Raw genomic sequence first — 12,770 nt, forward strand, 5'->3', positions numbered from 1 at the left:
GTGTGTAACACTACCTACCTACCTAAAAGAAAAATTAAAAAATGTAAACATTTTAGGGTATAGGTACACTAAAAATTACACACTAACCGGTTTACTGTCAACATATTTGATTAAAAAAAAAACAGTTAGGTACATACCAACAGATATTTAACCATTGGCAAGCTTCATTTTTTCATCAGTAAGTATTTGTCATATCAAAATAAAGAAATATTAGAAAGAAGCATTTTTATGGAGGTAAATGAAATGTTAATCTATTGTTTTATTATAATACTTATTTTTTTAAATAAAAGTTTGAAGTAAAAAAAAAATTAATAGACATAAAATTTATTTTTTTAATAAAGATAATATTAAAATAATTAACAACAAAATATATACCTACCTAATAGGTATCTGGTGGCAACAGTTTAAAGTCACACATAAAATTTCTTTTTTATTTTATTAATAAAAATATAATTTTTTTTATAAGCACTTAATAAAAACATGTATAAAATCAACAAATATAATTTTAAATCAATTAACAATAATAAAAATAATATTTTAACAGCTTAAAACTGCTCTATGCAACGGATTTGTACGACTTCATACACGCTCCTCTAAAGCGTCCAGCGATAGCGTAATTTTTGTATAAAATATAAAAAAATATAATTTTTTTTGGCAAGTACGGGTAGGCGCTGAGTTCGTGAGAGGGTAGATGTAAAAAAATCCTGTAAAAATCGGTTACAAGTGTTGCCATACGCGAGCTCAACTTTGCACGTCGACGGCGACGCGCATGCATTTGCCTCCCTTTTGTCTGTCGGCCCCAATAAAAATTCTAATTTTAAAAATAAATTTATATTTTCTGTTTCGGTCGTAACTTTGATGCGATAAATAAAGTTGACAATAAAAAGTTACGAAATACACTTTTTTATTAAAATAAAAAATAATTTTCGCGCGCAAATAGCGCGTCGCTTCGCGCTCGAATTTTTATGAAAATTTTGCTTTTATGTCTGAAAATACTTAAAAATAAAAATACCTACATGTTAAAGACATCAGATATTTTATATTGGGGCGTGGAAGGAGCCGATAGCCGGTGTTATCGCGCCATAGGGCCGGTATCTAATCTGGGTATAGTAGTGTGCGATAGGCGAATTGGTACCAAGCGAATTTTACCAATGGCGCCGAACATGTTAAAATGTTTCAATATTTTATTGTCATAAAATGCAGTTTAATTTTCTTATGAGAAAAAAGGTATTTTTTGTGTTTTCGCCCTTTGAAGGGAGAAAAAACCTATTTTTAAGTACTTAGGTACACTTTATATGTATCTAGGTACAGTTACTAACTACATAACAACTAACTACTACTATTTGATTTAGTCAAGTGCATAATTTACTCTATAATGTGAGATCAATAAAATTAAATGTCAATAATTTTTTTATTATAAAAATAAATTTTGTATTTAAATTTTTAAATATTTGGAAACTGTCTTATGGAATTAGGTTAGATGCGCTACTTAGTAAAAGAAGTCATAAAAAAAGGTTACCAAAAGTTACATACTTATTTTGTTCTTAACATCTACCTAATCATTAAATCTTTATTTTTATTATTGCAGGCAGTTTAGGTAACTTATTTGACTACTACCATCAATGATGAAATACTCAAACCAGATATGTTAATACCGCGCGCGTTGTGAAGCTTCAAATACGGCCCAATTGGGCCGTCTGTTGTTTAGTCTGCATCAAGCGCAGTCACGAATGTGCCGCGTCTTGTCTTACCTAAATATATTGAAAATGACGTCGTGCGTGTATCGAAAATGTACCAATTATGACTCGAAAGTAAACAAAACACATGGAATCTCTTACCACATGTCTTGATTGCAATAAATACCTCGATTATTTACATTTTCAATTATTTTTTCGAACAATCTGGAAAAAATCAAATTTTCGTCATAGCTCAGGCGAAGAAAGAGACAGCGATACGATTCGACGTTTAAAAATAGAACTGTCTCTTTTACGTAAATGGTTTTTCGTATCTTTTGTTTCACTCATCTGTCAAATTTGTCAATGTCTGCAATTTTGAATTTGAAAATTGTTCGGAAGAGATTTAAGCCGGAAAATAGTATGGACGTAACATATCTGTTTAAGTACAATATCATTGACTACCATTTAAAGCCCAAATAAAAACTACTAATTATTATTCGACTGAGATAGATTAATGTTAGGCACATACTCTGCTAATAAAATGCCACTAGGTACAAAAACATTTTAATGCTATATCAATTATGTACAAATATTTTAATGCCATATTTCTATTTTTTTGTAACAAAAAATATTATATTTTGGTAGAAATAATGGTATAAAAAGTCTAAAATTTTTATTTGTGGGTATATTATTATGTATTATTAAAATAATAGCCACCCACCCTACAACAGTAATACTAACATTTAAAAAATACATTGACACATAACCAGCTACTATGATAAGTCCCATTTTTATAGAGGTGGGTACCAAAACAAAACTAACCCAAAGGACGAATGAAGCGATTAAGCCCATCATTATTATGGGCGCACAGGGTGTTATAATTCAATTGAGTGTGGTCGATCATCACTAGGGAGTAGTAGGGACTAATTCCCAGTTAGTATGGCCCCACATTATCGTGATGCGGGCAACCCCATTGTCAAAATCGCGTGAACCCAGTTCCACCAGTTCGGTCGGTTTTGACTAAAGATTGATCAGTAACAGAAGTACATTTAAAATTGTTATGAATAAGTATGATTAGTGATTACTACGATTTTTTGGTATTTGGTGCCAATTAATATTAGTACTTACCACAAGGTAAGTGTTTAGTAAGGTATTAGGTAGATACTATTACCAAAAAAAGGGGTTTTGATATTTTAATCTAATTTACCCTAAGCTGCTAAGTTCGTCCTAACAATAATTAGTTATCTGTTATTCGGTTAAAAATTAAAATAGTTACCAATACTTGGTACCTACCTATTGATAATATTAATTGGTACCAAATTATAAAAAGGAAATCTGTAAACATTGGCCCCTATAATATTTTCCCCTTTAATTAAATCAAACGATACAATTAATATTTTATTAAATAATTTTTAAATGTGTAAACCCTTACCCTATTAATGTTTTAATGCATGCAAGATAATATTTAAAATAAATTTAATTCAAAATGTTATAATAATAATAATAAAAATAATCATAGTTAATTAATTTTTGAGACCAGTTTTATAGTAGGTAAGTAACTAATTATTTTTTTCTGAACTTGTAACTCAAGCTTTGTTGCAAATTATTTGTTGTTTGGCGTAAACGCTCAAGCAAATTGTTTAATTCCTCAGTTCTTACTTACTTAGTTACTATCTTCAAAGTTTTAACCAACTTTGAATGACAAAAATTATCATATTATGTGCTATGTGTATTGTGTGTTGAAACTTGTACATGAAATAGGTAGGTACGTACAGTTTAGTTCAAAAACCTTAACAGCGAACGTTACTATCCAAATATTATGGAGTCGCGTCGGCGGCATCTTCGGTATCTTATCTAGCGGGTGGCGAGGGGCGAGGGGCTAGGCGCGCGGGGTGCGGGGCGGGGGGTACTACACTAGCGCTCCTCTCGCGCGTGACGCCGGGGTCAACGACCGCAGGGCCGATCGCTTTCTTGTCATTCACACATTACGCGAACCCGCCGCGCAACTACTGTCCCCGCGTACGACACAGCCCTAGCACGTGCAGGCCCTTCTATTTGTAAACCGGCGCCGAGGGCGCATTCCTAGCGCGCCGCACGCATCCCGACCGCCTCTTCCGTACCAGTTCCATTACCGCTGCACCTAGCGGCTCCCCGCGCAACTGGAGCAGTGGACGGAATGCCGCTCGATGCGACCTTCTAGCGAGCGCGGCCGATACACGACATGATTAGGGGCACCTCAACAGAAATTTCAAACGCATTGTTACGGAGACGGACGATGACCCATTTAGCTCTAGATCGGCCCTTCTGGTGATATCCGCATACCGTGTTACAAAAGTCCAGCTAGGGCTCCCTGACCCAGTAACGGGGAATCTAAATTAAGCCGGCATTACATCGGCTAAAACGTACTCACGTTCCATAAATGTTATCGAGAGTGCGCGGCCGCCCTATATATTTTATGAGCATTCTTCAAAGTAATCCACGAAGAAGACTTAATGGGGGGGCATTGATAATAAGGTGTACCCGAAGTACAGTTCCTGCATTCCGATGAATGGTGAGAGGGCACCGGGCGACGGCGGGGGGCGGCAGGGAGGCGCGGGAGGGAGGGAGGGGCACGCATGCCTGCGCGTGCGCCGCTACGACACTACTCCTAACGACGTTACAACAAGCTCCAACAGGTGTCCACTTCACTACAATTTTCGTTACAAGTGAGAGATGTATACTAAGTAGCAGTAATAGCTGATTGAAAGTACCCATTAGCATAATATATTCATATTTTAAACGGTTTGACGCTAAAAAAAACAATTACGGCCTTGTAATACCCATTTTATTTTTGCTATAACATTATCGTGTTCTACATAATGGGGGAAAGGACTGGTTCCTTGGAATAGGGTCATCGCTTGTTAAACGTTTGAAACGAGGAGGAATTAGGCATGGAAGGGTTAAAACCCATTTTTGTGAGTTGCACAGAATCTGGTATTATAAATGATGAGGTACCAACCAATTTGGAATCAACAGGTCATTTGGCTATTTAGTAACTAAACTAAAAACTAAATTTCTTGTGGTTTACAAAGAAACTGATGAAGAACATGAACGAAATATCAACCAACCAATTTGGAATCATCAGATTACACAACTTAGAAACTTAAGTACAACACAAACTATTAAATATCAGCGTAATTTCAAACAAATTAATCATGACTTGCTTAAAGAAGATGCCCGAAAAATTGACTGGTCTAGGTTGCGTGAGGCAGAAGATATCGACACCAAAGTTGACCTTTTCAATAATTCGATACTTGAACTTTTTAATAAGCATGCTCCTATAAGACCCATCAAAATGAAACACCTCCCCGCACCCTGGCTATCTGACGAGATCAAAATCCTAATATCACTAAAACACAAAGCCAAATCTAAATTTAAAAAAAGCAGCACAGACGAGCATCGGGAGCAGTACTTAAAACTTAGAAATCGCTGTAACAAGGTTGTAAGAGACGCTCAACGTCGCCACATACACGCTTCTGTCGAGAACTGTGACCCTGCCAAAGTTTGGAAATTCTTAAAAACTCTAGGAGTTGGTAGTAACAATTCTGATCCATCTTTGTCAGTCAACAACTTCGATAAAGATCTCCTTAACAACCAATTTACTTCCTCTAACAGCCCACTTGACTACAATACAAAATCACAATTAATACAACATCTGACTACCTTACCTACACCTGACTTCCCTCCTTTCCACTTTTCCCGGGTCACTGTTGGTGAAATAAAAAAGAATGTCAAATCAATTTCCTCTAACGCAATTGGTGAGGACAATATCAGTAAAATAATGATATCTCTAATTATAGACGAGATCGCTCCCACCTTAGAACACATTTTTAACTTTTCTATAACTAACAGCGTCTTTCCGGCCATCTGGAAAGCAGCGCAAATTATACCTTTGCCAAAAAAAAGTAAGCCTATCTCACCAGCTGATTTCAGACCAATTGCTATACTTCCATTTCTATCAAAGGTCCTGGAAAAACTGATTCAACACCAATTGTCATCGTTCATTAATAAATTTAATCTGCTAAGCGAATACCAATCTGGTTTCAGGCCTGGCCACAGCACTACAACAGCACTAGTCAAGGTCACAGACGACATCCGATATGCTATGGACAACAAGCAGTTGACGATCTTGGCTTTGCTGGATTTCAGCAATGCTTTTGGTAGTGTTGACCATGACATTCTGATAGGACGACTTAGTGCTGCTAATTTCTCACCTTCAGTGACCGACTGGTTCCGTAGCTACCTCGGGGGGCGACAGCAGCGAGTTCGTGTGGATAACGAGTTCTCCTCGTGGTCAACTATCACTGCTGGAGTTCCGCAGGGTGGAGTACTACCCCCACTATTGTTCGCCTTATTTATAAACTCCATAATCTACTTTTGTTCCTCTCGTTTCCATCTATACGCAGACGACCTTCAGATCTACACCCAGTCAACCTTGGAGGATCTTCCTACTTCAATCAATATCTTTAATAGTGATCTTAAGGCAATCTGTGAATGGAGTAAGAATAACGGCCTCTCCATCAATCCAATAAAATCACAGGCCATTATTGTGGGAAGTCAAGGATTAGTATCCAAGATTGACTGGGAGAGTCTACCTCCGGTGCTCGTAGATGGAACTCCAATACCCCTAAGTACGAAAGTGAGAGACTTGGGTGTGCTTTTGGACAATCGTCTTTCCTGGTCAGACCATATTTCCTTAATCAGCAGCAGGGTGTGTGCAGTATGGAGGTCACTGAGAAGGCTAAAAAACGTTCTCCCAATAAAGACTAAAATTGTACTTGCTGAGTCTCTGTTTTTGTCCATATTAGATTACGCGGATGCTTGTTTTACTGACATTAGTGAAGAGCAAATGGACAAACTCGAGCGTCTTCAGAACATGGCAATTCGCTTTATATTTAACTTACGTAAATATGACCACATAACTGAATATCGCCTCAAACTTTCTTGGTTGCCCATTCGCCTACGACGTAACATGCGTATCCTCACCTTGCTTTACACCCTGCTATTCAATCCAAAAGCACCCTCTTACCTCAAATCAAGGTTTGAATTTCGAACGTCCGATTTTCAGCTGCGCTCTGTTTCCAATCTCCTTCTCCATATCCCTAAACATAACACAAATTTCTACAACAAATCATTTACAGTCAGGGCAATACTGTTATGGAACTCCTTACCAGCCAAAATCAGGCAAGCTAAAACTATTGTATCTTTCAAAAAAATGCTCAAGATTCATTACCACAGTATTTCGTAAGATTTCGTGCGAAGGAGTTGTAAACCTTATATTAAAGTATTGTATTTGTTTATTTCTGTGTGTGTAGGTATGAGTATATATATATATATATATATATATATATATATATATATATATATATATATATATATATATATATATATATATATATATATATTAGTTTGTTTATATTTAGTATTTGTGTATTAGTATGTTATTTTTAATAGTAAGTACTTATAGTATTAGTAGTATTTAACCCAATTTGCTTTAGAATATAAAGTATTACTTACATTTTAAAATAGAATTTAGCGTAATTTATTAAGATTTATGATAAGCCTACTTTTCTTTTGTAATATTCCAACTTAAGCTGCACTGTTTTTGTAATTAATTGTCTCCATGCGCCAGAGGTTGCTTGGAAGAAATCGCTTCATAGCGATAAAGCCGCCTTTGTGCTCATGCTGAGTTCATGTAACTCCTTTATTATGTTTGTACATTTTGAGCACAATAAAGCATATTAAATAAAAAAAATAAAATAAACTTCAAAGTACCATCCTAAGTGCACATATCTGAGCGCGATCATCTCAATCGAGTTCCAAAGAACCTTTAATGCGTAATAACGTAGCTAGTGGTGGAATCCGAAGAATCTAATGGTAACTACTAACTAGTTTGTCAGGTTAAGTGGGCGGGTATCGATTAAAGAAGTACTAGTGTTTAGTGGAATTTTAATGATCGGTGCAATGTCAGTGAATCAGCGGTCATAGTGAACGCGCTGTGGAATGCGGATGCTTCCGAGAATACGTTCTACTCTTCCACTTGGGCTGCTTTTCTAAACCAGTGCTTCCGTTTTGATGGGTCTGTGTTCGTTTCGATAATGTTTCTTTAACTATGGGATAAGGCTCACGATGGAGCGGTGCTTTTAGAATATTATGTTAGATGCACCAAAGAGATCCTCGATCAACCTTAGTCAGGCTGAACAACGTTACAAATTCTGAGAACTTTGGTGGTGCGATTTAGGATTGTGGCGCAAATTGGTACGCCACAATCCCGTCAATTCCTACAACATATTTTAGGGGTTGCCTCCTGTTTGAAAGGAATCCAATCGTCAGACGTTATTTTGTTACAAACAGTGGTTCTATGATCTAAGTTATTCTACCAAAAGATAGACCCCGAACAAGTTCAATAAAACTTCTATTACTTTTAAAAAGTGCGGGTTAGTTATTATAAAAATTCTTTGCCTATAATAATTATAAACGTATCTATTAGTTTAGGAAGTAGGTCCACGCGATGACGATAAAAAAGAACAGGTGGGTGCATTGATGGTACCCAGTTAGATAGCTGATCACCTGCAGGGTTACAGGTGGACTATCTAGGACAAGGTGCTCTGACTCATATGGACTTTACAATGGTAGATCACTATTAATTTTAATTAATCAATGATCAAACACATTTATAGTGGAAACCATTAAGTTTTCCACAGAATATCTATTAGAAAATAGATTCACTAAAGTCAACCCCCAGGGTGCACAACGGCTACGTAAGATTTGACTTACATCGCTTATGGCCATATTAAAGTGATGTAGCGGCGATTTACAACAGAAACAGCCGAATAGCGGCATATTACATACCCAAGTATATTTTTTCATTCAAAGCTGTGTAAAATTGCGCTGTAGACGTTTATACAGCATTTTTACACAGCTGTCATACGAAAGCTCCCAATACAGCTATTTCTAGCCGAGTAAATTCCATATATACAGTTTTTCGCCGATTAGTAGCTATTAATATATCTTATATAGTAATTTAGAAGCATTTAACAGATCTAAAAACAGCAAATACTTTTTTTTGCAATTTAAGTCGCATCGCCATATTCTTTGACATTCCTATTTTATGAATGATCGATTTTAAGGTTTAATTTATGTTACGTCTAATAATAAGTTGTTATAAACAGTGGTTTTTGCTAACCGAGTAGGTTTTTAGACTTTTAGGAAACTTAATTTCAGCTTTTAGGGTGTTTGCACACGGCGCTGCCGTGTGAAAAGGGTACAAGGATGAGTATGCAGCGGCGCCGCTGCCGCTGCGTCGCGTGTGTAAACACGCTTAGTGACAAATAAAAAAGAAAATATTAAAAAATATATGTTTTTATTATTATTAATTAATTAATCCTTAACATAAGTCCTACTATAAAAATTGTTTTCACTGCAAATAGGCGACTGGAACATTGGAAAAGTCACAGGAAAAGATAGCGAACCTTGATTAGTAACCTGTATGCGTGAATGTATTTATTAGCAAGGAAGCTTAAAATATATACTGTTATAGTAATTATGGTTTCAGAATAACCATAACGGGATGAAGAGAATAATATCTAATTAATGTGGTGCAGCTATTTTGCATCAGGAGTTAGGGTCCTTAAGCTAACGACATAAGTATAACTGTCATAGAAACTACGAGGTAAAATTATAACTCTGAATGGACATATCACATAAGTAATGATCGGTATTGCAGTGCGTTAACACTAATAATGACATAAATGGACTGGGTATGATGAATGACAAACAGCAACAATGTAGAAATTAGAAGCGTAGCGTGCCTTGCCCCTTAAAAAAATTTGTTTGGCGACCCTTAGAAAAGGTTGCCTTTTTTACTTTTCTCGTATTATTTTGTGAAATAAAAATGGGTTGGAAAGTTTTGCGTACACACGCGGGCACCGAGGGCACTGTATAATTGATACGGCATAATATACGGCATAGCTACGCCCCGAAGCACTTACAGTTGATTTTTTTTGTTGATTAAGAGCACTGTGATTCTGCCATTTTGTGTCTAAACTCTAAACTCTCACATACTCGATTGTATGTTGCGATGCAGTTTCAAAGTAATGTGAAACTAACATCAAATGCGTTCTTATTGGCCAAAACTCTAAAATATGTCGTTTGATGTCTATTATAGTCCTTGCTCCTTAGCTTTACTTTGTTGTTTGATAGGATCCGAAATGGTCGAAACTATGTTAGAATTAAACAGAGAAATCGACGTATACAACTGAGTAAGTACTTACTACAATAATATTTTGGCTAAAGGTGGGAATTGAATATTTTTCAGCCCATCGTAACGTCAACCACGAGGTAGTCACATTGTTTAATTTTAAAATTCAAAAGTAAGTATAATATAATATTTTTTAATCTCATGCTTTTTATCATAGTGCGTTTTGCACGCTTGTCACTTCTGCCACCAAATGCCACCTACGATAGTATCTGGCTACTGTGCTAAAGTATTTGGCTATAATGAGGCGCGTCGCATGCAGCTTGTTGGCGCGTGCGCGGGCAGGTGTGCTCGCACCCGGCCTCGCCACGTGTACATTAGGGTTCCTCGATGCACGATTATGATGTCATCGCTTTTGCACTCGGCTGTAGTGGTTCTATTTTAAGTTGTCTGATACCAAAACCCGACTTTCAGATTTAGAAGGCCTTTGGATCTGTTGTGATGATTTATCATAACAATATTTTGTACCACACTTCTGATTTAGGTACTAAATTGTAGTGTCTAGAAAAGGTAATTTTATACGGTTGCCTGAGCACTAGCACATTCTTCCAATAAGTCGGGCGTAGTCCAGGAGAATTATTATCTGAGTACATTGTTTTCCAAAGTCAATAATTCCTCCATAAATGCTGCATCTGTCTATCGTAATGCGTTATAACCACATAATCGTTTAGTATTCCTCGAGCAAAATGAAAACACAGAAACTCCAACAAGCTATTGTATTTAGGATTCCTGTTGAATCATCAAAATATGAGCATCGTAATCGTTAAAATGTCCCCGACTGCACCGTTTAACAGGAACGAAATTGCTACGAGTTCGGAATGCACAATGCATGCAGCATGACATCATCTAAACCGTAATATTCTGAGTTATTATGATCGTTTAGATGCACTCTGCATTGACCGCACTGAAGTTGGCTGCAGTCAACTGCAGCCAACTTCATTAGGCTATAGTGACGTCATCCACATAATCTACCTCATAATATTATGTATGCTAGCAAAGAACAATACAAATCCTTGCCGACGAAGAACTCATGACACCTTAAAATCGGGTCCTTCCCGTTTCATACCACAAATTTTTCATACCGCGGTCCTTCGCTCGCAGGTATGAAACAGCGAAGTACTGTTTTTGAATTGCCTGTTTCATACCGGCGTCCGAAACAGCGAAGACCTTTTTTGAATTAGTCGATTCGTACCGCAGCGCAGATTTTAGTACAGCCAAGCTCAAAATATCTATACATATTAGGTATATAAATTATAAAATAATAAATTATTCAATTTCATTTTTTTATTTATTATTATAGTTTATTACATATTATTATTTTATTTGATTATATAAATTAATTATATAAACAAAACAAAATACATATTGGGCGATTTATTGATGGTATACGAAAAGACTCTAAGTATTATTGTGATTTATTGAAAAAACCTGATGATGTAAAAAATTCAAAAAGATCAACACATTCTATTGAAATGAATCAAAGAATATAGAACTGAAAGAAAAAGAAAACGGGTCACCAGATGGCAACTTCAAGCAACTTCCGTCGCCCATGGACACTCGCAACATCAGAAGAGCTGCAGTTGCATTGCCATCCTTTTAAGAGGGAATAGGGTAATAGGGCAGGGAGAGTAGGGTAGGGTATTGGGCGGTGGGCCTCCGGTAAACTCACTCACTCGGCGAAACACAGCACAAGCGCTGTTTCATGCCGGTTTTCTGTCAGCCCATGGTATTTCTCGGATCGAGCCCGCCCATTCGTGCCGAAGCATGGCTCTCCCACGTCATAAACATACAAAAATTTTAAAAACTAGCGGTACTACGGAACTCTACCTATATTGCGCGTGGCCCGACACGCACTTGGCCGGTTTTTTTATTTGTATTTTCTAAACTATCTATTTTCATCAAAAACATCAAGGAACACTATGAGGGCATTTTTGAGATTGACAGCTCCCGGACCATAAGTACTACGTGTAATCAAGCTGTGATTCTATTGTTAGAAGTCTGATAGTATATAATATATTTTTGGATTTTGAAAGAAATGACATTTCTTTATACAAAATATTTTTTATTTCTTTTTGTTACCACTTTTCTATACGCCAGTATTAATAAGTCATTAGACTAAAAATATTTAATAAAATTCATGGTACGAATCCACCCATACCAAAAAAGAATTCGTCGTTTCATACCACTCCAAGCACCGCGGTACGAAACAGGCAATTCAAAAACAGTACTTCGCTGTTTCATACCGCGGTATGAAAAATAAGTGGTATGAAACGGGAAGGACCCTTAAAATCTAATACCTACTACTAATAATTAAAAAATCTACACTGTGCATTAAAGTTTTACATTGATTTCTTACTGTCTGATAAGTAGTAGAAAAATTCTTGATTTTTTGGTGTGCTTAAAAGTACTTAAATAAAAAATAAAAAGCCAGCGGTAAAATATTATTATAAGATTAACTTTTAATGCAGAATTAACAACTGCCATAAATAGAACATGTCCAAAATTTTGGCATTTTATGAACAAAATTAGATTAACAAATTTTGTTCATAAAATTCATAAAATAAATAAGATAAGTAATATATTAATCTAATTTTATGAACAAAATTAGATTAATATGTTACTTATCTTATTTATACGATATATTTTATGAGACAGGTGATATTGTAATAGTTCTGCCTATAACTCTCGCGGAGAGTTTTTTTAACGATAAAATAGCGATAAAATAACACTATTAACAGTTAAATATAAATCATACTGCAGGTTGCGTCCCAGAGAAACATCTTGAAACTTTTTTTGTA

Source organism: Aricia agestis, chromosome Z, assembly GCF_905147365.1.
Source record: "Aricia agestis chromosome Z, ilAriAges1.1, whole genome shotgun sequence".
In the NCBI taxonomy this organism is placed as follows: Eukaryota; Metazoa; Arthropoda; class Insecta; order Lepidoptera; family Lycaenidae; genus Aricia; species Aricia agestis.